Consider the following 24,514-nt stretch of genomic DNA (forward strand, 5'->3'; position numbering starts at 1 on the left):
TCTACATGTGCTGGATCATTCCCTCATGTGATTTGGAACAATGTGTTTGTTGTTCCAGATGAGACTGGCTCTCCGGAGAGTTCATCTGTGCAGCAAATATCAATGTACTTTGCTCAAAGTTGGAGCCAGAGGCAGTGGAGAAGTGGAGAAATCGCTATAATAACTATGTCCCACTGGAGGGCTCCCCAGCACTTGCAGTAATCCTCTTTAACAGCTATCCCACTTTTAGGGCTGTCTCTTCCCTGCAGTGCAGTGCAGAGCTGCTCCCCTGCAGCAGAAGAAATGGGTTTAGAGATGCGTGTGGGTGTGTGCCAGACTCATTCCTGCACTCTTCTGTATTTTTAATCAGTGTCCTCAGTACTACTATCAAGAAAATGATATGCTAAATACACCTCAGATTTTAATATTACTCATTCTATTTTGAATTTTCTGTTGATTTCTGAGTGAAGTTGGCTAAAAATCTTCACTGCTTCTTAACTGATTACAGTTTTAGAATCATAACGACAATTATTCTGGAATTTTTCCCTTTATTGTACTTCAATTTTTAATAGATGCCTTCAGTAGAATCCAGCTACTTAGAAGTACTCTAAAGGGAAAGTGACTACACTTGAAGCTGGCTGCTTTGCTCTTTTTTGGTTTTTTTGCTTTTAATGATTTTAGACTTAAAATAAAATAGTTCAATTTAATTCCTGAAGAGTATTAATTTTCTGTTGAGATTTCAGGTGTTGAGCCTTGAGGAGTCAAGTGCTTTAGAAGCACTCTGACTAGAAAGCTCAAGTGATTTTACAAGAAAGTGTATGAAGGCAAATTAGTGGTTTGTTTTGTGTGTAGCAATGCAGTAGGTTTCTACAGCCCTCTGTTTCATCTGAAATGAGTTAGATGTGGCAGAACACGTTGAAAAATAGTAATTATAAACGAACTTTTGTGACTATTGTAATTTTTCAGCTACTCTTAAAAATGTTAATTATTGGCAATTTAAATTTCTTTACAAATTCATTATTTTCAGACTGGATTTTTTTACTAGCTTATCTTTAAATTTGTCTAATGTACCTAGTTACTTTTGAACTTATGGTTGTCTTTTTCCTGCATCAGTTGCGTAGTGTTTCAAAAGTCTCATGCTTTAAGTTGGATGCAAATACTAACTTCTTCAAGAAAGTTCCTTTAGTTGGTGTAACAAGTTAGGTTGTCTTTGTTCTTGTCTTTTAGATGTCAGTAGTCACCTAAGCCCATTACTGTCAGCTGATGAGCAAGGACTTAAGGGGCTGTTGACTCTATGTCATGATTCTTTCCTTTTTCATGATTCTTTGCTTTGAAATGCATCTTTTTAACCATGGTGGCAATTTCTTCTAAACAATCAATGATACATCTTGCTTTTTACTCCCCAAAGCAACTTTCTGTGGCTTTTTCCTTTCCCCAGCCCACTGCAAATGTTGAGGCTTCTTCTGGGATTTAGAAAGAATTACCCTTTTAAAGTTATTAATGTGTTACTTAGGAGGCACTTGAAATCATAATTGAAAAAATTTCCACTTGTACCAGGTATCGCTTGGCTGTGAGGAAAATTATTATTGGTGAAACTTCGCTATTTTGCCAAGTTGTTAACCAAAGGAAACCTTGTGAGTTCATGTGAATGGATTTTTCTTCATCCTTCTTAATGCTCTACTGATATTATTTACTTCCAATTTGTCCTGACAAAGGAAAATATGCACAGCAAAATACAATAAAGCTATGAAAATATTTAATATTATTCACTTAAAGAGACATCAACATAGGTAACTATTCTTAATTGTTCTGAGCATGGAGATATTAAGATTATTTATTGAATAGAAGGCAACTGTAGCACAATGGCTTGTCTGAGGGGTATCATGCAAAAAGGTTGGAGCACTTTTTTGTTTTGTATATCTTACATGCTTTGTAATGTCATCCTAGTAGTCCACTAGAACTGCAACAGCTCATGCTGACTCTTTTAAGAGTTGGAGAAGAGTACTTGTGCTGTCTGGGAACTCTGCTAAAATTCATATGGCAATAAAAGTACCAGGATTTCTTTCCATTAGAGACATTGTGGTGTCAGTGAAGTGTAACATACAAAACCATAATGAGCAGACTGTATGGTTTATAGTTTCTAAGCTGCACAAAACGTTAGCTCTATAAATATATTTTAAAAGACCCACCAGCAAACATTTAAAAATAATTGCAAATTCTTCAATGATGTAGACACATAAATGAAGGAATTCTGCTGAGGCAATTATAGTATCTCCTGCTGCTCTGCCAAAATTACTGGATGATACATGAGACTTCACAGTGTTTGTAGATCTCTACAGTAACCAAAGATGTAAGGTTTAGAAGTTGGAGGTGAGCTGAAAAGATGTTGTAAATAACTGCACAGGTTTCAAATCTAACAGGATGACTGTGGTGCTCTAATATTGCTGCACTTGTCCAAGAGGATTTGCCACTCTCTATAAAAGCTTTGGGATGGCTTGTCTTTGTAAGTACTGCAGGAATGGACTAAAATCAAAATATTCAATGAATGCTTCTTAATGTGGTTATGGACTAAAGATGTACTTAGATGATTCCATGTATCTCCCCAACAGTTGATGATGTCGCTTAATTTACAGAGCAAAGTGGGGAGTAAGTCTTTCCGTGTTAGAAGCTAGCCTTGCTTCATCTTTTATTTTCTCTAAAAGAATGAATTCTTTGCCTATTATCTCTGAAGATCTCATGACACCATTTTATAGAAGGACGGAAGGATACCTTCTCTGGGGTCACATAGGCAGTGAACAACACAGCCAGAAGCTGAACCTGGCATCCTTGTTCCCAGCCCTGTGTTACATTCTTTTCCTTGCTGGCAAGAATACCATGTATATACATAAGTAAAGGAATCCTGGTAAGCTATTTAAATCCAGTTATCCATGACTTTTAAGCTTACACTTACTTATCTTAAAATAAGAAGGTATTTAGAAATGTGCAATATTTTTTAAAGCTGCTTGTGCTTTATAAGTTTCTCATTTTTTATTTTTGAATAAACCTGATTTTAATCAATATTTCCATATTTTCTAGATATCACTGAGATGATGAGAGTAGTGGAAGAGTTTCTTTGCCAAAGTGAAATATGGATTTTATTTAAAATTTTTCTTCGAAGGTCATTAAAAATTGAGGAAAACATGCATCTGTGTTTATTAGATATTTTATAACTTATCTTTTAATAAGTGAGTTAATTGAAAAAATTTAGAGAATTATTATCTTCAGGTACACCTAAGTGATGCTTGAATCATGACTCTTATTTTTGAAGGTGCTTCATAGATGCTAGTGATTTCATTCATATCAGTTATGATATGTGAACCAAAGTGTGACCCTGTCCAAAGCTTGTGGGTATTTGGATCTCTGTTTACAGCTTAGGACCATTGATTTTACCTAGATTGTTGCCGCTTCAGAGGACATAGAAGTAGATACTTGGATGTGTTCAAAGTGTACTGAAGCCAACTTATGTGTGCAGTCAGAGTCTGACCATGTGGTTGCAAATGTCAAAGTACTCTTGCTCCTACTCTGTAATTCTGAGCTGGGGATGAAAGAAAATGACCGTGATGGATGAATGACCATGTTTCTCTGACTAGATTTTGTCTTGTTCACCAACATTTTAGCTTTTAGTAGTTCTGAAACTTTAAAAAACAATAAAGATTTTTGTTCTTAATGGTGTTTCATTTTAAAGGAAGACATGATTACATCTCTATTTATTTTTTGACATTGTTAAAGCAGAGAGTTGGTCCAGCTGTGAATCTATCAGCTGTAAACAATGTTTTTTGCCTTTGGCCAAATTTTAGTCTCCTAATGTTTTCACTCTGCCCGGAGTGAATCACTGTGACCAACAAATCCCTGAAAATAAGCGCATATAATGGAAAAGCTGACAAGACCCTTAACAAGAGCAGAGCCATGGGCTTTCGTATAAACAACATAATTACAGTGGATTTGATGGTCATCCTGGAATTTCACTCTTGCTGCATTTCTTGTCCAATTGTCTGCATAACTATTTCACAGCAATACTTCCTAGCATATTCCAAAAGCAATAATTATTCATCTACAGGCTCCTGCCATAGCCCAGCAATAAAATGTACATTGGGATGTTAACTTCTCTTTCTTTTAATACAGAGTAAATATAGAAAAACAAAGCTGGCTATGGGATAAGGTAGTAGTTAAATTAAGCCTTAGAAGCTCGTTCTCTGGTTGTGATGTGTTGGGATATTGAGTCTTGTCAGCATGGGGTGCTGTGACAGTGCCTAGCTGTGTGCTAATGAGTCACAGTGTAAGGTTTAAAAGAAGAGCACAATCCCATTTCTTCTCCTTTTCATTGACTTCATGTCTTATTTGAAATGAAAAGACATTGGACTAGATGCACACGTAACTAGTCAAAGACAGTCTTAGTCCCAGAAAAGGTATCTGAGCTTCTCTGTTGTGCTGGCTTTACCTTGACTGGATACCAGGCACCCACCAAGTCACTGTATCACTCCCCACCTCAGGACAGGGGAAGAAAATAAGACTGTAACAACTCTTGTGGGTCAAGATAGAGGTAGTTTACTAAAGCAAAAGCAAAGGTCATGTGCATGCAAGCAGCGCAGAAAAAGATTTTATTCTCTACTTCCCATCAGCAGGTGATGTCTGGCCACTTCCCAGGAAGCAGGGCTGCAGCAGGTGTAGTGGTTGCTCCAGAAGGCAAATGTCATAAATAATGAATGAATAACAAATAATGAATGCCTCCCTCTCCCCCCACTTCCTCCTCCTTTCTCTTAGTTTTTTTTTTTATCAGTCATATGGTATGGAATACTCCTGTGGTCAGTTTGAGTCAGCTGTCCTGGCTATGTGCCCTCCCAAGATCTTGCCCAGCCTCATCCTACTGTTGGGGGTCAGAATGCTGAGAGACAGTGCTGATGCTGTGCCAGCTCTTCTCAGCAGTAGCCAAAACACTGGTGTGTTACCAACACCTTTGTAGCTACCAGTGTAAAGCACAGCACTGTGAGGGCTGCTGTGGGGAAAATTAACTCTGTCTCAGCCAGACCCAATACACCTGTATAATACATTGTGCAAGCAACACCCCTGAGAAGCCTTTTAGAAGGAAATAAAGATGCAAAAGAGGAGGAAGTTTTTTGCATTTAGCTGTTATCTTCTGGTCTATGAAAAGCCTCTCCTTACTTCTCTTCTTCTTTCCCTCTAGATCAAGGGCTCTGAACCATTTTTTTTTTTTTTTTGGTCTCAGCTGCTTGATGTTAGGGGAGGATAATGCTTTGATTGTGGCTTTCCTGTTTAAATATTTGCAGTAGTTCCACTGCTATTGCCTTTCTCCTATTTGGAAACACATTAATTAAAGCACTCAGGAAAAGTCCAGTCCTATGTAATTACCTCACGTAAGTATGACTATCAAGATCAGTGTCCCTATGGAACATCATGGCAGTTCCTATTGCCCTTCAAAAGAGAGTAGATCTCTGTTCTGCCCCAGCCCTAAATAAGGGTAGCAACTCTGAATAAAGATGCAGGGTTTTACTCATGGGTCCCAATTTAGGCATTGTGCTCACCTCAGGAGCCAGGAATAGTTTATAAATAATTTGACTGACCAGCTTGTAATGTAAACTTTAGATAAATGCTTTTGGTGCTTTATTTTGTGCTACTAATGCATTGTGCTACTAATGCAATGAAGCCACAAAAGACAGTTTGAAACTTGTAGTGCTAACATAGTTCCTAATTTTTATTTATGTGTCAGAGGTTAAATGACTGCATTTTGTTATCTGATAGTTAATGAGCTCTTCAGTCCTTTGTAGGATGTGTGGAGGGAAAAACTCAAATTCCTGGAGATAAGAATGGGAGAGTAGGAAAAGAAGACTATTCTTAGACTGGATTTTCTCCATTAATTCTTTTCCTTTATTCATGTCCTCAAAGTTACTCTGCTAAGATTCCAGACTTGAGGAGATTCAGGTCATACTGAATTGCATTAAACGTAGACTTATTAATAGAATTTCCTGTTTTCAATAACATGCTCTCATACTTCACCTGTCCTTGACCGAGTAAGATAGAAAAAAGGCCCATCTGCAGTTGTTGTGAGGTTACAATTCAATAGATAATCCAATTATATGCTTTTCTGAAGCTAGGTCAAGATCACACACAGAATTGTATTGATTACATTTTAATGCCAGCACTGTCATGGCAGCAGAAGGGCAAAACACCAGTCAGCTGCCACAGAGCAGGTGGGTTGCCATGCAACATGTCTAAGTGCTGTGAAGTAACTCTATGTAGTTTCAGTGGATAGTAAGTTATTTAATGTGTGATGCCTCTGAAAGGTAACGACTTAAGCATTGCCTAAACTTGTTGACGCTATGGTTAGCTTTTATCTGTCCTAGTGCTCTGTCCTAAAGCTGTGCATTTCATTGCAGAGTTCTGACGAATGTTGTAATTTGCTCTTGCTGGGAGAGTCCCAAAGGTTGAGATGTAAAAAAACCCCTCTATCTTTTATGCTAAAGCTGCAGTGAAATTTCAGCATTAAAGTGCAAGCTTGTAATCCATTCATTTTCTGCCTGATGTGAAAGGGCATGCTTTTCTGGACAGTGCATAAATTTCAAAAATGCCCAGAAATGTCTTATTCTTGGTTTTCATGCTGGTACCTACCACTTGACAAAGGAGGACTGGATTCCAGGCACTTGACTTTCCACTTATCTTCCCCCTTTTAAAATATTGCAGAACAGAAGCAGGAGAAGGTATTGATGACGTGAGAGCATTTAGAGTTAACCCGAAAATCCCTCCTCCATTTGATGGGAATCATATTTGCATCTTCCACAAATTGCCTTATCTATTAGGCAGTAGTCCATCTGAAGAGACAATATTTCCTCTTCTACTGTTGAAAGCTTGCTGATGTGCAGGAAAAAAATCAGGGCTCTTCTAATCTGAGGTGAGAGGTTAAAGTAACAGCAGACAGACAAAGTCACATCTCCTTTTTTTCTAATCCTTTTTGTCACTCAGTTTTGTGCTTTACCCTCCAAATGACACAGTGCACTTCAGAACATTATGTGAGCAGAGTGCCAAGGAAAGAGCTGTGGTTGGAAGCAGTGATTCTTAAGCTGTAATTCTGGAAGTATCAAAGGTCTCTAAAGGCTTTTCTGAACTTATGTGAACAAGTTGTCTTAAGAATTGAAAAAGAATAAAAATAGCGACTGAGGGTGCTAGGAAGGAACTCTATGATTTTTCTCTGATTAAGTCATCTGCAGAATGAAATGTTGAGAGATTTGCTGGGCTGAAAGAGAAGCTATGTTCCCATATGTCTTCCTTTCTGGAATTACAGACCCATGGTGTACGTTGTTGGAAGCTATCATCTATGATCTAACAATGAATGTAGCTCCTCCATGGATGTCATCTTCTATCCACAATATCTGGAAAAGAGTATTACAACAGTGAATACTCTGGATAAGTTTTGTTAGTTGACTGTGGAAAAGACAGTGCTATCTACTGCTTTATTGCAAATTCATAGACAACTATAGTATATTAAAATTTCCATTGTGGCCATGAAAGTGATTTAGGATTTTTCTGGGAAACAATTAGAATTTTATTGTTTTAATATTTGAAGATTCACTTGGCCACTTAAAAATATTGTCTCACAACTCAGCTTCATGAAGGAACTTTTGATAGATTGTTTCCATAAGGGAAAAGAAAATAGTAAATTATATGATGCACAGAGAAGCTTGTGTATACACACACACACACATATGTAAGTGTGCATATATGTGTGTGTGAATACATATATACATACACCCATAAGTGTGTATTTTCTAAATATCTCCATATATATATATATGTAATTATACACAAACACTTACATATAGAAGTGTGTGTTTTCCCCTTTCACATTATGGTCGGTTGTTCTGAAAAAAATTATTTTGCAAATCTTTTAATGAGATAAATTTAAATTTGTTGAAGCTGTAAAAATTTAAATCAGAAATGAGAATTTATTTACTATTTGAGGAACATCATTGCTTTGAAAATACTCAGAGACTTGACCTTTATCACCTCAAAATAAAGAGATATTTGACATTTACTGTACATATGAGTAATACAGCATTTGGTAAGCTGTATTTGAGGACTGTATGTGAACTGTTATGATTTAATCTTAAAATTCTGGTAGGAAATAATTTTCCTTAATGTTAGGTTTTAGTAAATTTTAAAAAATCTTGTTCTCTATTATTCCTTTACTACCTGTAAATGCTGAAGATTCTTTGGAATTGCAAGCTGCTCAGGATCAAGAGCCTAGTATGTGTTTGATGAATTTCATGTGACGGACTTGAAGAGTGATTTCCTAGGAGGGCTCAGATGATAGAAAGAAAGCTTTATCTCTCCTTTCTCTTTAATACTTTAATGTGCAGAGAAGAAATACATGCTCAGAAAAGACAGCTTCTAGGAAAAGAAAAAGAAAAGTAGCGACTGAGCAGTAATAATTTCTGATCATGATGCATCTCTCTCTTTCCATTCGAAGTTAAATGGCCTCATTTTCCTGAGTACCTACTGTAAATGCTTCAGGTATCCATGAGTATGAAATCTCCCTCCTCTTGGTTGCTTTGCAACATGAAGTTTGGTTATTATCTGTCTAGGGTATTCCATCTCATGGTTTAAGGAGAGAGAAAGACAGAGGCTGTGAAGTTAATTACTGCAATCTCCTCTAGAGAAATAGCCTGGGAAGTGGTGGTCTCTGCTACATGTCTGAAAACAGAAACAAATCTGTGCACTGGAGAAAGGAAGAGATTAAATGTGAACGGGGTTCAAAAAAATGAGGATGTTTGCCAAAGAAAGTCCTGATAACAGCAAGGGGGATCCAGATAAAGACCTTTTGTTACTCTGCTGTGGCTGTTAGCTATCTTTCTTAGCTATCACTTGAAGGTAATCAGTTAGAGTCTTATAGATTAAAGTAGAAGTCTTACATCAAAATCTAGCAGTTTTGAGAAATGAAATGGAGAGCAGAACTAAGTAGTGAGTTCACGCAAACCAGACTGCAGTAATATGTACTGCCTGCAGATTCAGACTAGCCTCATGTTTTTAGGTAAATGAAATTCTATTTGGAAAGGTCTACATACTCTTATTTCTGGGAGAAAATCTTGTTTTTGTCCATTGCACCATTTGGGTATAGTAGCTCCAGGTAAAACAACCTATTAAACAGCTCTTTCAGTTTAATTACACGTGATGTTCACAAGGGGATGGTCAATGATTATTCCATATTTTCAAGACAGTTTCTACAAAAAGGTGGGAAGATTATGGTCCACCACAGACAGTTTATTTGCCAATTTCTTTGTGACTAATGTAAATATTCCATCCTCGTGACTGTGTGGTGAAGCATCTGTATTTAGACCTCAGTGGGGAAATTGTTTAACTCTTTGCATTGAATATTTTAATACATTCTTTGGAGAGACCATCTCATCTACCTCATGAAGGATTGGTAACATTAATATAATCATTTGTGTGTAGGCAAATCCAAAACCTTTTTTTTAGCTTGCTGATACTAGTTACTGTGTTATGTTAGGCAATTACTTTTGAAAAAAGTAATTGAATATATGTCACAGACATAAGAGGAAGTTATGTAGGTCTTAGGAAACATTATCCTTTACAATTGTGTGTTCCTTTCCACAGGTCTAATAGGATCCATCATGGGATTCAGGTGGAAGAGCGTTTTGATGTTTGTGTAAAACTTATCATGGGATATTTTAAGGGAATTGTGGCAATTTGTGAGGTTTACACATCGATAAGGGTGGAATGCTGTGGAAAAATAGAAGAAGGGCTTAAAGGACCTTCTTGAGTGTATTCAATTTGCTCATCAGTACATTTGCCTGACTGAGCCTTGTGTTAATTATCACAGTCATATCTTCTTATGAAACCCTGTTTTTACTGTCTATGTGGGTGAACTCTCCATCCATCCTGTGGGTGTGTGTGTAAACATGAATTAATTTAAAGCTGGACTAGCCAGTGAGTAGGAGAAGAGATCTTAGTACCATCAGCCGGAGTGGAACCATGAACTTCCAGGGGCCTAAAGTCTGTGTGCCCACAGCTGGGGAGACCAGAGGATCAGGGACCAGCTACTGGATAGACTGAGTATCTAGGCCAGCTGCTGGAAGGATCAATATTGCACCTGCACATATAACAGATGTACATATTTATAACTGCGTGTATGGTCACCTATGGTTACATTCTACTAACAGGCTTCAACCTTGATCAGCGGAAGAGGACAAACAAGGATCAGGCTGCCTGTTCGTGTGAGTGCTGTGTATTTACTGTCTGTGTTGTTCTGTATGATGTGTGTCAATATGGATATATCTCTACATGTACGCTACATAAGATGCATTTGGGCTTACTGGGAATGACTGCTCAACCTCAGTGCTGGCTGGAGATGGGGACATAGAGAGCAGCAAGCTTGCATCTATCAGGGTATGGGGTTTGACAGCTTATAAGAGAGTACTCCAGTCTGAGTAAGCAAGACTCTTTTTAATTAAAAAAAGAAAAAGCTTATGTGCAAGGATCTATTACTGCCAAGCAGGTTTAAACCTCCTGCTTGTAGAGGGTGTTTTTTTCATATATCCACTAATGTTTCTCTATAATCCTTAGAGACTTTCCTTAAGATTGCCTCACAAGCTATTTTCATAGAATAAGGAGACTTTGAAATGAGCTGACAAGCAGAAGAATCACAGGTCATAAAACATAAAGAATAGGGGGACTCATTTTACTAAACTGACCTTTTTTTTTTTAAACAACAGAACAAGTAAAACTTCTGCTCCTTTATGTGTAATATTATAGCAACGATCACTTTGTTATTACAAATTATTACTGCAGTTGGAGAAATGACTTAGCTGAAGTTCATATTTTGGGGGGTGTGGGAATGGGGTGGGAGGCTGCACACTAAATTGGAGGATTTAGTTTATGTGTTTCCTGGGGCTAGAGACTGCGTACATTCCCATGAAACAGAAAAAAGTTAAATTGCTTTTCCTTTTGAAATGCAGTTGTACTTCTCTCCCTCTACCACCATCCAGACACAGGTATTACCAGGTACAGAGAGAAGTTACCTGATCCAAGGACTGCTGACGACTGCCTCTTATATGCTTCCTTGGCAGAGTGATCTGGCCCTTGCAGGGAGGTAAAAAACCTTGCTGTGTTCACAATGCAGAGGATTCTATTAGCTCTGTCTTTTTATTTAGTGTTGAGCTGTAGAAATTCATTGCAGATGATGATCTTACCTGCAATGATTCTACACAGAGTATCCACTCTATGTAGTGTTCACTAGATGATCTAACCAAGTGATCTAGTTTATAAAGAAAAAACATATGGACCAAGAAAAATAAGATGTTAAAGAAAGCTTTGCCAGGTGCAGAGGTACATGGTGAAATGAGAACAGTCTCAGTATGACATGGAGTTCTTTTTCATCACTGCCATGTCCAGCTCTCTCAAATGTCCTGCCTTGGTCCATTCCAGAATGCCATTGTTATGCACCATGTTTTTTTCCTTTTGGGTAATTCCTTTGGCACACCCATAGGGATTTGCCTTTTCCCTATTGCACAATCACAGGTTTGAAGACAACATGCTTTCCAAATTAAATCTCTCTGTGTAGGGATAATTACCTTGCATGTAATGTGATGTGTGTGAATATGGATGTATTTCTACATGTACACCACATAAGATGCATTTGGGCTTACTGAGAATGACTGTTCAACCTCAGTGCTGGCTGGAGATGGGGACAAAACCATAATTTCTCATTTTCTCATTCCTGTGGCACACTGGTTCACACCGCTCCAAAGGGTGGAAATGTTTATAATGTTTCATGTGAATGAACTGCTCCACAGTTTCACTAGTGCCAGGTGCTGGCCACCTGGCTTACAGCCCACCTCTTGCTGAAAGTTGGTTAGCCTGGCAAGTGTGGTACCATGATCAGGGCTTCACAGTCTATGTTCTTGAGATAGTTTCCTCTTCCTTGAATTTTTCTAGTCACAACTTTCTTGTCTAGCATTTTCCTGTCCAATAAAATTATTAACTAAGAAGTCATGGTCTTCTTTAGTTGAGTTCTCAGTTTCTATTCTTTTACCAGATTTTTTTTTTTTTAGTTTTTATTTTGTTGGCAGCGGTCTATTCTTTTCCCTCTGCTGCCTCCTCTAAGTTTCTTACTTCTTCAGTCAAATCAGATGATTTCCTTTACCATTACACTTTTCTGCATTGAGGGGAAACTGGTTGCCTCTGATAATAAAGGTGGACCAGCTTCTTTGTTCTTAATTTTGTTTTCTCCATAAAACATCCTGTAGCTCCTTAGGGGAAAGACTTAAGGATTCCATGTAATAGATTGCAAATGTAAAGTCTGTTTGGGCTTAGAACCTCTGATAAAGCTTTCTCAGTGCTTACAGGGTATTTCATGGTTTTAAACATTAAAACTGAAATCACAGCACATAGAAAATTTTGGCTGGAGTTGTTCAACTTGTTGAAGTAATAAACAATGAAATCCCAGAAAATATTACAAACCTGACTCTTCTGTGTTACAGTTTTGGAGCTGTAATTCCCTGTCTGTTTTAGTCTCAGCTGGATTCAAAATTCTTTAAGTAATGAACTAACTTCTCTGAGGGGCAGATAACTGTTACTCAATTAAATTGGCAAAGAAGACACATTGTAGCAAAGGGGGAAAAAAAATCCAAAACCAAACCATTTACTATTACCACAAAACACATCCGTCTTTGAATGGGGAAAAAAGGTGCTAATTTGAGACACAAGCTTACAGTGATCATTTAGGTAATTACATTAAATTATGGTTAATGTAAGTAATTATAGTTATTTAGTTATGACATATTTCAGCACAGTTAGCCATGACACATACTTGGTGCCTTGACCACAGAGAAGGAATACACTCAGACATCGTGTTGTCTGTATCCTGTATGAGCCACTGCATCCAAGCCTGGTGCAGTCTCTAGTGCCATTCACGAAGCTGTGAAGCTCATGGAATGGAAAGTGATTGAAATACAAAAAGGAAGCTACTTACCATGCCTTCTAGTCGCTGAAGGCTTGTCCTGGGTGTACTTTTTCTAACATTATGTCTGATGGCAGTTAAAATTCCTAAGTACTGCTCTGCTTTTTATTCTTTCCTCCAAATTTTTATGCCACAGTGCAATATTTCCCCATATCAGAATATTTTTTCTAATAATCACTCAATGTTTTCATTTTCCATAACATAATTATATGGCACTTTTTTCCTAATTATAGCTACTCTTTTTCTTATGTGACTAAAACAGAGAGGATTATTTTCTCCTTATTTCTGTGACATGATACCTCAATCAGAATTGCATTGCCTTTTTTTTGTTTTCCTGTCATATTGCATATTAATCTAATTTATTCCCAATTAAGAGGTTCAGGTCTCTTTTGGGATCAGTGCTTTTTGAGGTCTTCTCACCCAGAGGCTAATAGTTAAATTATTTTTCCCAAATGTGTTAAACTCTAATCCTACAGAGAATCTTACATAACTGCTTGGCTTTATTCTTTGTGAATATTCTTATTGGAGTGGATAGGACTACTCAGAGTGCATAAGAAAATATTTGTGTTATCAGGCTTTTATTAGAATGAATCTTGATTAAAAATAAAAGTGATTTCATAATATCAACTTTTAGATCTCTGAACTGAATGTTAAGAGTGTGAACTGCTGTTTATAGTTTGTCTTAATTAAATATCATATCAATAATTATAGAACCAAATAATAGAACCAAAATGAATTGTTTAATATGTATTGCTTTAGTCTAAGAATATTTTACGTCTCTCAAGGCATTTTTATTTTTCTGAAATGAGAATATAAATTTAGAGTTCTAACAAAAATTCTGCTTGTTTTTTTTAAGGAAGTTAAAATATTTTTTTCCCTTTTCATGCATTATTTAAAGCAGCCAGACGCTTTGGGTATTCTGGTTGCTTTTGGAAGGAAACTAACATTTCCAGTTTAAGTTTATAATTTAAACTGAAATATCTAGGTCTCTCATAGTTAGTGTACTTGATTGCTTTCTATCTGATTAAACACATAACACTGAATTATCTTTACAACTCTCCAGTTTTGTTTTCTTTAACGTTCTAGACTACTTTGTTGAGGTATGTTGTCTTCTATGTCTCTACGAACTGTCATTTCCCAGTAGATTTGAAAAGTTTATTATTTTGCCCCCCTTTCCTTTTTAACTTTTTTTGTTTAATCCTTTTGATGTGCTCTGTCTTAACCACAGTTAATGGACTCAAAGCAGACTCTCTGGCCTATGTAACACAATACAATCAACTGTTGTAGCAATGGTACCTCTCTAAGTCCCAGAGCTTATGTAAAATTTTGATTTATAAGGAAATGTGTCTGCTTGAACCCTGATTCAACCAATCATCCTTGCTTTGCAAATCTCTAAAACACACGTGTGTAGTAGAATGGTTGCTGAATACAGAAGGATGAAAGGATTTGCTTATGTTTTGTTGAGCTACTTTGTAAGAAAAGTTAGAATAGCTGAAGATGAGGGAATCCCTTGGGAATTTTGGTAGTTCTTTGAAATGTCTGAGCTTTTATTTCTTGAAACATTTTAGATGATCACATGAAAACCATGACTTAACAGGAAATAGAACAAGCTAGGTTGATAATCCTGAATCCAGAGATTTCTATCTCCACTCAGATTATAAAAAAGTCAGCATAAGAGATACAGACTAAATCTCTTCCTGCTGATCTTTTTGCTGGATTTTTCTTTCTACCCACTCTGTGCTTATGGAAGGAAACAAATGATTCATCTTCTATTCTCTTTGGAATACCTCAATCAAGTGAGATTTTTCTTTCAAACGTTCTTGTTTTCCCACCATGCTTATCTAAATTCACTCTAGGGAGAGACAGTGACAGATTTTCTAGGATGTCAGGGAGAACCCCCAGTCTGGTGAGAGTATTCATGACTATGACAAGAAAGACAGAATGCGTCCCTACTGTGTCAGTGTGAATATCTGCTAAGCAACAGCAGCCTAAGGAAGAATACATGAAGACAGTCAGCATTTGGTATTTTCCAGAATATTCTCCCAACTTCCAGTTGTTCCTGACAGATGGATTTATGAATTGAGGGGTGTCTTTGCATTTAAAAGCTCTTGGTGATTTTTTTTTTCCCATGATGTTGTCCTGTTAGTTTTGAACCTACCTAGATTTTGGCATTGGTGACCTTCAGTAGCAATGAATTCTACACTATGGGGTCAAACAGAGGAGATAAACGAAAATGGTTTATTCATTCTGACACTTCCAGTTTAAACTAGCTCTTCTCTATCTTGACAGACCTCATGGTTTCCACTTGACAAGGTTAGCACCTCATCTTTTGCTACGATTTTAACATTAAGTTCTACTGCTACAATTTTTTTTATAAACACACACACACACACATCACTTGCTCATGGTCTATTCACACAAAACTTGCCATGCTTTGGTGTCCAGCTTTCAATTTTAATCAGCTCTGTCTGTCCAAACATTTTGTATCAGATTGCAAGCCTTGGTCTGTCAGCTGCTGGATGAATTCTCCTGGGCAGCTGAAGGAGAAATGAGCCAGCTGCTGGCCCTGCCCTGTTAGAGACCAGGTTATTTAATTGTGATTCAAAGCCAATTGTTTCCTTCCCAGTGCAAAACTGTCTCTGTGAGCAGAGAGACTGAAAGTGGAATTTACCTTTTATTATTTCAAAAATAAGAAATGTATAGGTGTTTTAGGCCAGACTGGCTTGGATTGAGCTGCCTGATTTTACATACTTAAACTAGGAGTATTTTCATTTGCCTCTGCCTGGTCAGCAGAGTATGTTGATCTCCTCAAAGGAAATCTGGACCTCTTCCATTTCAGCTCCTCTTGCAAGTTATTCTGTAGAAGCTTGCCTTTTCCTACTGACAGTAAGGGGAGTGTGAGGAAACTGGACAATTAACTTGAACATTAAAATCTGTTAAGTAAAATTATCTACAAATAAGTGTGGGCAAAGGATGACATGAGATGTTGAGCATGAAAGTGTATGGGAAGCTTTCAAATGCATTAATTATCTGATCTAGGTTGCTAATTATGGGATATGAGTCTACTAGTACATTAGTGACTAAAGCTGGATTTTAGCTTCTTCTGTAGCAATTCACGAGTTCATGTCTGAAGGCCTTCATCTGGTTCTGCCATACAGACCAAAAGGGGATCTGTCTTGTTAGCATACATTTGAAATATTTTAGTCACGTATAACTTTGTTCTATGCTCCCAGCAAAACACCATGTGCTCTTCTTTACTGCACTTCTTTGAAAGCAGAGCCCTACTTGTTTGCTGCTGTCATATTTTGATATTCTAATCTCAATTCTGCCTCCTTTATCCTTTTAATAATTCATTATAATGTAATTTATAGGTAGTAGCTAAAAAATGAGATCATAACACAATACCAATTTAGAAAGTTAAAGTTTAATTACTGTCCATTCACTGTACATTAAGTCTACTGAAAGAGCAGTACACTGGATTGATTGTTCTCTATTAATCTGTGCAGGAGAAAAAGTTTAGTCAAATACAGTTGAGCTTTGTTCTGACTTTCAACATCTACCATAAATTAGCTGCACTTTGTGATGCTGCAGATGGTATATGTGCTATTTTTATTGTCATATTTTTTCACTCTTTAGCTTTAATTTTCTTATTACCCTTTATAATCACTGGGCAATTCGTTCAAAACAAAAAAACCCACTCAATCTCACAGAGAGACTTTTTTAATGGGTTATATTTTTACTGGGATGAGTTGACCAAAGGCACTGAGAAATAAAACTTTGAAATGAGGTGCATGCCTCAAATCAAGAAGGCAATAATTCTGCTGTTGCCTGGTGATGTTGGCAGAAGACATATGCAACTTATTTCTTTGGCAATTATTGCTTTTCTCTAAATAGCTAAAAACTTGATACTGTTCATCTATGAGTGTCCCACTGAAAAAGCTCTCCTGTGAAGTGAGAGTATAGTTGGAAAACAGACAAGAATTTCCTTGTAATTTTGTGATATTAAAAATATGGTACAATAAAAATATGACTCAAACTTACCAGCAGCAAGATATAAATTATTTCAGTTTCTGTAGCGAGTTATGCAAACCATTATCTTTGCACCTTCTACTTATTGCTGTACTACTGCTATTTGGCTTTTCTGGTCGCTGGTATGACCAACTGGAAAGCTGCCTGGTGAAAAAGGACCTGAGGCTGTGGGTTGACAGCCAAGTGAACATGAGCCAGCAGTGTGCTCAGGTGGCCAAAAAGGCCAGTGGCATCCTGGTTTGTGTTAGAAACAGTGTGACCAACAGGATTAGGGCAGTGATTGTCCCCCTGTATTTGTCACTGGTTAGGCTGCATCTCGAATCCTGTGTTCAGCTCACTGCAAGGACGTGGAGGTGCTGGAAGAAGTCCAGAGAAGGGCAATGAAGCTAGTGAAGGGTCTGGAGCACAAGTCTTATGATGAGCATCTGAGAGAGCTGGGGTTGTTAACTATGGAGAAGAGGAGGCTCATCTGTTTGGGGCAGAAAAACCACCACACTTGGTTTGTGTAAAGGTATACAGAAAGACAGTATCTGCTTCTTTTAGGATCTGGTTAATGATTTTTTTTCAGTGCATAAAAAGTGATAGTAAGAAAAAGAGGAAGCCAGCTACTGGGGCCAATGGGGTCTCATCATCAGGTATTGTAGCCAGTGGGGACTTTCACCCACTGGGGTGGGAATGGTGTGTGTCCTGAAAACCAGCTACAGGGGTGCAGGTATGAATGAGGTAGGTGGGTGAGTGGCTTGGTGTCAGTGGTTGGATCAGGACTGCAAACCACAGCCTGTGTGCTGAGGGTCGGCTGCTGGGGTGAGTGTCTGTACCTGCCCCAAAACATGTGTCTGGGGAGGTGTCTGTGTGTATTTCCTGGCAAACCCCAAGATGGAGGGTAGAGGGGCCTTGGGTCTGGGCAGGGGTATCAGGTAGGTGAAGGGTCTGTGCTGTTATTTGGGGTGACCTGCTGGCGTGTGGTGCCCATGGGATGGCTGCTGCATGTGTGCAGTGAGCACCCAGAGGGACCAACCAGTGAGCTGGGGACCTGTGGGGTGCGTAAGGGTGGCCAGGATCTGGGCAAGGGTGCTGGACTCTCACAGGTCCTGTGCTGGTGCTTTGGGGATCCGCAAATGTGTATGTGTTTGGGAACCTGGAGAGTGTGGTGTGTGCTGCACTAGTGACCTTCTGCCTCTGCCAGCCCAAAAGGATGAGGTAATGTGTTTGTATGCGCCTGTATCTGATGCGAGACCTGACTGTGGAGGCTGCTGTGGGCAGCATGTTGTCTGTTGCTCTCTGTGTGACCTGCCGTGTCCATGTCCTCTGCGTGTCTGGATTATGTGCTCAGCTCTCAGCTTCACTGCTGGCTGAATCTGCAAAGGGGACAGCAGAAGGCACATTCTTTAGCCTGGCCAGAGACCCCAGGGCCGGGCCCCAGTAGCTGGGCAGGAGAGGTCTTGGGCCAGGGTGGCAGAGGAGGTGGTCACTCTTGACTTCCCTTAACATTACAAGGCTGGCCCTCGTATTTGTATAGGCTAAGCCAAATCTATTGAGGCAGAAGTTATCTCCGTATGGAGACACCTGCATTTCCTTCCCTCCTTCTACTTCAGGTTTTGAGCAGGAGGCAAACTAAAATGGTCTTTCTCAGCCAGGTCTCCTCTTCTGGGTTGAGCAGCAACAAAAATATGAGCTGAGGTTTGGGTCAATCAGACAGTTTATGTCTGTTACTTGCTTTTTTATTAGCCCTTTTGCTTTACACAAGTCCTCCCAGACAACCTTCAGAAGCAGAAGGAAGAATGTTCTTATTTTCCAATAGAGGTGAGTTAAAACCTGTCTGGAATTCATGAGCTTCATTTCTGGGGTGGTCAGCAGATACTGTGATCTGACTGGTTGGTCAGCAGCATTCTCAGAGTACATCTAAAACTACTTTATGGGCTAGTTTTGGTCCACTGGCCACACTTCAGTCACCTCTGCTTTGCTGCATTAGCTCTACATATGAGGAACTGTTACCTCTCAACCAAGATTACCATGTGGAATGAATGTTAAAGCATTATCTAAGCATTAAGTTTCTTTTTCATCTTTGAACGTCAAGTTGCTGTTAGAGATGTGTTTCTGTTGTCTCTTGCCTTGCACACACTTCATGTAGAGATCAGAACTGATCTTTCCAATTTCAATGACAAGTAAGAACACTGGGCATCTTGCCAAGAAACTGGTGGAAGAACTATATTTTTCTTTTTTAAAGTTTTCATAAATACCATAAGTACCATCTCTTTAAACTGCTTTATATCCACTGTGGGAACAAGCTGAGTTTCTCTGCACCTGCATTTAGTTAATCGGAATCAAAAGGGAGGATCGACCTTGGCTAAGTGCTTTGAGAGACTGGATGTTATGTCTCAAAGTGGAAAACCACTTTAAACAGCCTGCATGATAAGTGCGTGTTTTTCTCACATGGCTGAACACAGCCACCACATGATGTGAGTGTGAATGTGTGGGATCAGGGCACTGGTTTGGGACATTCCTGGGAATTCCAGTTGACTAAAAGAAAAAACACTGGGTGCTGTTTGTGAGAAGAATATGAACAAAAGGGGAACACTGAAAAGTGTCGGTGAACAAGTCCCGAAATCGAACTCTGTGTGTGCAGCCTCGTTTTCTCCTTCAGTGCCCATACCCATCATCCAAGTGAGAACATACTGCAGCTGGAAATCTGAAAAAGGTCACTTAGCTAAAACAGTTGTTGATAGGTGTTTGGGGATTTTTTTGTGATACTTGATGCTCAATACATAACAAACAAGATGCCACCTTATCATATGAAACTGCCAGAAGTGAAAATGCATACAGAAATAAGAAACAGAGTTGTAGTAAGGGTATAATCTCTTTGTCAAACAGTAAATTAATTCTTAAGATCTTTTACAGAATGCTTGATGTGTAATTTCTTTGGTTTTTTTTCTTTCCTAACTGAAAGATATTTAGAGCAGGCTAAATTGTTTGCTGAAAAGAGAAAACAGGAGGAAAAGGAAAAAAAAGAACAGAAAAGAATTATTACAGCAATGCAACCAACTTAGAAGCCTTTGGCTTTCTATCAATGAGAAGCGATTAAACTTGCAGCAAGAATTAACAGATTGATGTGGCACACTGTGCAACTGAATCCTAAAGTATATATTGATAGTACAGAAAGAAACATTGTATTATAATTGCCAGTGATCTGCACAATTAAGGCAACAACATTTTTGCATTTCTTCCTGTGCTGGCAAAGAATGCTGCATCAGTTACTTTATTAGTATGCATTGTTGTATGAACCGATTCCCTAGTGTAGCTGTAGACTGCCACTGGCAGCCACAGGAGGTCTAGGAAGTTGTACAAGTATGGGTCACAGAATGATTTTTAATTAAATGTGGTAAGTAACAAGAAAGCTACAGTTTCTTTTGATATATTTATATTATAGTAGTATCATTCTGTTGATGACACCTTAATTAAAATTTCAAAATATTTTGTCTATTATTTCAGAGTTTCAATCTGCTGAAATATCTATTAAAGCAATATATACACATATAATTTTGTCTGAATTTTCATTGTTAGAGGTTCATTCTCCTACAAACAAAAAAGCCTTTGGTTTCACTATATCTATGACATTCCTATAGGAATATTCTTGAGAACTGCATGTCCTGTTCATGCCTGAATCTATTTATTCTGCTTCTAACATCATCCTTCACGAGTTAATCTTTTGAGTCATTCCTGTGGCAGTGGTTTCTGAGAATTTGTTAACAAATTTGAATATGAGTCATCTAGAAAAGAAGAAAAATCTACATGGCATATAAAATATGCAAAGAGAGTAACAATTCTTACGGGCATATTTTAGCACTATGCTGTCATGATGTGCTGATGCTACTTTTAATCAAGAATTTCAGAATTTTATCTAAGTCATGGTGAAGTTTATGTTGTAAGCTTCTGTTCTCAGGACTTTTGTTCAGGTATGCATACATAAGTATACATATATATATATACATAATTATGCATACATATAAATATATGTGCCTGTATATCTTAAGCAAAGGAAAAGAAATTCAAAGGACTGCCTTATTCCTATTCAAATTCACTAAGAAATTTCTTTCATCATGTGTCAGCAGGAGGAGCCATAGGACCTCAGAGTGACTTTTTTGTGATTTAAAATGAACCACATACTTTTAAGAGCGGTGGTATAAACATACCTTTGATATTTCTGCTTTCATCCCATTGATTTTACAGGTGGAAATTGATTATGTAAATCAAGTATTTCAGTTTATTAGTTCATATCATTATTTTTCTTTTAATTACTCATTACAGTATTTAAAGGAGCATTTTATGAATTGGCAGTGAAAACCGTCACTGTACCTTCATCATCATAATTTTCCATACAGTAAGCATTGCTGAAACACAGTAATGCACCACTTACTATGGCTAATTTTCGCATGAAATGTGTCCTACTGTGATCATGCATCTACACTCTATGATAGATAAGAACAATGTCAAGAAGTCCACTACCGTATATTCTGTCAATTGGCATCTGTCAACTGAAACTTGAAACATGACTGAATGTGCTCTGTGGTGTAGATCTGTAAAACATATTAGCAATAGTTCACATTCAGTATTCTCAGTCATTACAGCGTGTTGTGAGTGTGTATTAAGAATAATGTTTTATGCTTCACTAATTTTTAACATATTGGTTGACATGTTCCCCACCCCCAAACACTTTTTAAAAGCTGCTGCCTTTTCTTTATTCGACTCAATATAAAATACAAAATGCCATGACCTATGTTCACAAAATGTTACAAGTTTGATTTAGGGTCTCAAAAGCTAAATACTCTCTGTGTTACTCCTGGTTTTTTTAATAAGAATACCAGACCTTTAGCTAGCGGTCGCCTTGATTTATTACCATCTGAAGGCTGCATGGTAGTCTATGCAAATTGAGTTGGTGACTTCAGTCTGTTCCCAGGGAACAGATATCCATATCATAAAACTTCCTCAGCTGGGTTGTACTGGGCATGTTTGATGAAGTTCTTGCATGTACTGAGTGAAGAAAAGTAATATTCTGCTTTTGGGAAGGTTGGGAGAGAGGCTAGCCCTGAGCAGAAGGCATATGATCCTTGTGTTGTACACATCTGTATGACCAGGAATCAAACATTATTGGTAAAAAACAAACAAAGCCACTGGCACTTCAATGACACTCCTCTAAATGCAATTTTCCTGTTTCTCTGTGATCTTTTACAGAGGCTGCAGCTGCTTTTTGCATGGGTGTGGTGTTCTGTGAGCTCCACGGAAGTTCTAAGATCCCTCATTCTTCTTAGTGCTGATAAATATGATCATCAACCAGTCCAAGAGGATGAAACTTGAACAGCAGCTGTCTAATACTTTGGAGACTTTGGAGACTGTCTAATACTCTCTCCCTCCCACCATGCACTTTGGGTTACTCCAGAGCTGGCAGTAAGCTTGACTTCTCTACCCAGTGCTAATAAATCTTGATACCTTATTCTAATTCTGAAATTTTTGCTGTTCTGCTTAGCTAATTTTAATTTTTCAGTTTCCAGCCTCCTATCATTCTTTTATTTCTGAACTCTGTTAGCCCATTGTTCACCCCATCATGGGGCACTGTAGGATTTTTCTGGTGGCCTCAACCCAAAAGTCCTACATGTCTTGCTTGTAGCTGCTTTTTTTTGCATTAAGTCCTCATAATATCTTGGCAGGTGACAGCTGTTATTAATAAGGGAGATTTTCTCTTTGCGCTATTTTGAGCATCAGGTGTGACATGGAATGGCTGAATCATGGTAAGGTTTGAGTTTAAATGGACCTTAAAGATCATCTAGTTCTGACACTCCTGCCAAAGGGCAGGGACACCTTCTGCTAGTCCAGGCTGCTCAAAGCCCCATTTAACCTGGTCTTGAACACTTCTAGGGATAGTCCATCCACAACTTCTCTGGGCAACCTGTGCCAGTGTATCACCACCCTCCCAGTAAAGAATTTTTTCCTAACATCTAATATAAATGCACCCTCTTTCAGGGTACTGGAATGGTCCTTTTCTGCAGGTTTTATGCTCAGTTGCAGGGGGAGTTTCCCCCACTTTTTGCTTGATTTGTCTGAGTATGCAAAATCGTATCCTCTGTTATGCTCCTTGTGGATTTCTCTGACCTGCAGGACTCCATCTTAATGCTCTTTGTTTTATAGTAAAGGTAATTATGAAATACTTGCAAGATTTCTCTTCAAAATGCAATGTTGTTTGAAATACACTGACTAAACAGCACTGAAAAGACTCTGACTCCTGGTGAGATAGGAGCTGTATCATTTACTGTGTTCAGATTTGAAACTGAGCCCATGGGACTGATTGGTTTAGTAATATGGATCTTCCCCAATTAAATGTACTGTGGCCAAAGAACATGTTATATTGACTACCAAAGTGTGAGTTTTTAGTTTGGTGAATTGTCTTTTGAATGAGAAATACAGAAAAAATTGAGTAGCAATGTCCAAAAGCTATTTGGTGGCCCTTGGTTACAAAGAAATTTGGCCCCTGGACAAATTATCATAACCAGTGAAAGTTTATGTAATATTTGTGAACTGTCTTTGACCACTATTTAATTCAAAATTATAATAGTGATTTTAAAAACCAAAACATGCTCTCTTATTTAAACCAACTTCAGGTCTGGCCTTCAGTCCTAATTGAAAAAAAACTCTAACAACTAATAACATACACAGAGAAAGAAAAATAGCATTTGGAGTGGTAACCAGATGGTGGTTGTGATATTCTGGTTTTGGATATAATTTATGACATTTCATTAGTCTCAAGACGAGAGTTATCTTATGAAATCTGTGTGGGAATGAGTTGATTACTCTCTACCTAATTTATTAATTGCAGGAAAAAAATACAGTAGTGATCTGCTTCTGGAGATCAGCCTGAGATCCAGTAATTAAATAAATACTTATATATCCTGTATAGAATTTCACTAGGATATTGAATCAAGTTAGATCTCACTGGAAAAATGTCTGTAAACATGTAATGGGCTAGCAGCTTCTTCCTGTGACACTGAAATTTGGTTGTTTACCATTCTCTTACTTTTCTAACTGTGATGAGCTCTCTCATCTGTCATGCTGTCCTTGGTGAATTTCTACTCAGTGTTCCTTAGCTTGCAATGAAAATGAATGTATAGCTAACCTGAGAGTTACCTATCAGGCTCTAATACTTTTTTTTGGTTTACATAAGTTTCTTGATATTGGCCTCAGGTCTTTTTGATTTATCTAAGTCTGCCTCAGCAGACAGATTGACCATTTGAACACATTCACTCTGAAAATGACCTCATCACTTGGGAAATCTTGAGGCACAATCAGTGCTGTAAATGGCATTGGGAGGATGGTGAAAAGAGCTCCGAAAGTCACATGAAAAATGGTAACAAAACTACATAAACATGGTCATGCAGCCTTGAGAAGTACAACATGTTAAAAAAGTTAGAAGTAATGTGTTTTCAACAGGAT

General features: G+C 38.0%; 1 long non-coding RNA gene across 1 annotated transcript; it reads left to right on the plus strand.

Moving 5' to 3' along the window:
- The first annotated feature begins 7,381 nt into the window (after positions 1 to 7,381).
- On the plus strand, positions 7,382 to 11,137 carry LOC108497616. The gene is made up of 5 exons (XR_001874904.1): positions 7,382 to 7,443; positions 8,236 to 8,274; positions 9,643 to 9,670; positions 10,209 to 10,262; positions 11,034 to 11,137. It is a non-coding gene; the product is annotated as an uncharacterized LOC108497616 (long non-coding RNA).
- The last annotated feature ends 13,377 nt before the right edge of the window (positions 11,138 to 24,514 follow it).

This window comes from Lepidothrix coronata, unplaced genomic scaffold (assembly GCF_001604755.1).
Source record: "Lepidothrix coronata isolate B3197 unplaced genomic scaffold, Lepidothrix_coronata-1.0 Scaffold50, whole genome shotgun sequence".
NCBI lineage: Eukaryota > Metazoa > Chordata > Aves > Passeriformes > Pipridae > Lepidothrix > Lepidothrix coronata.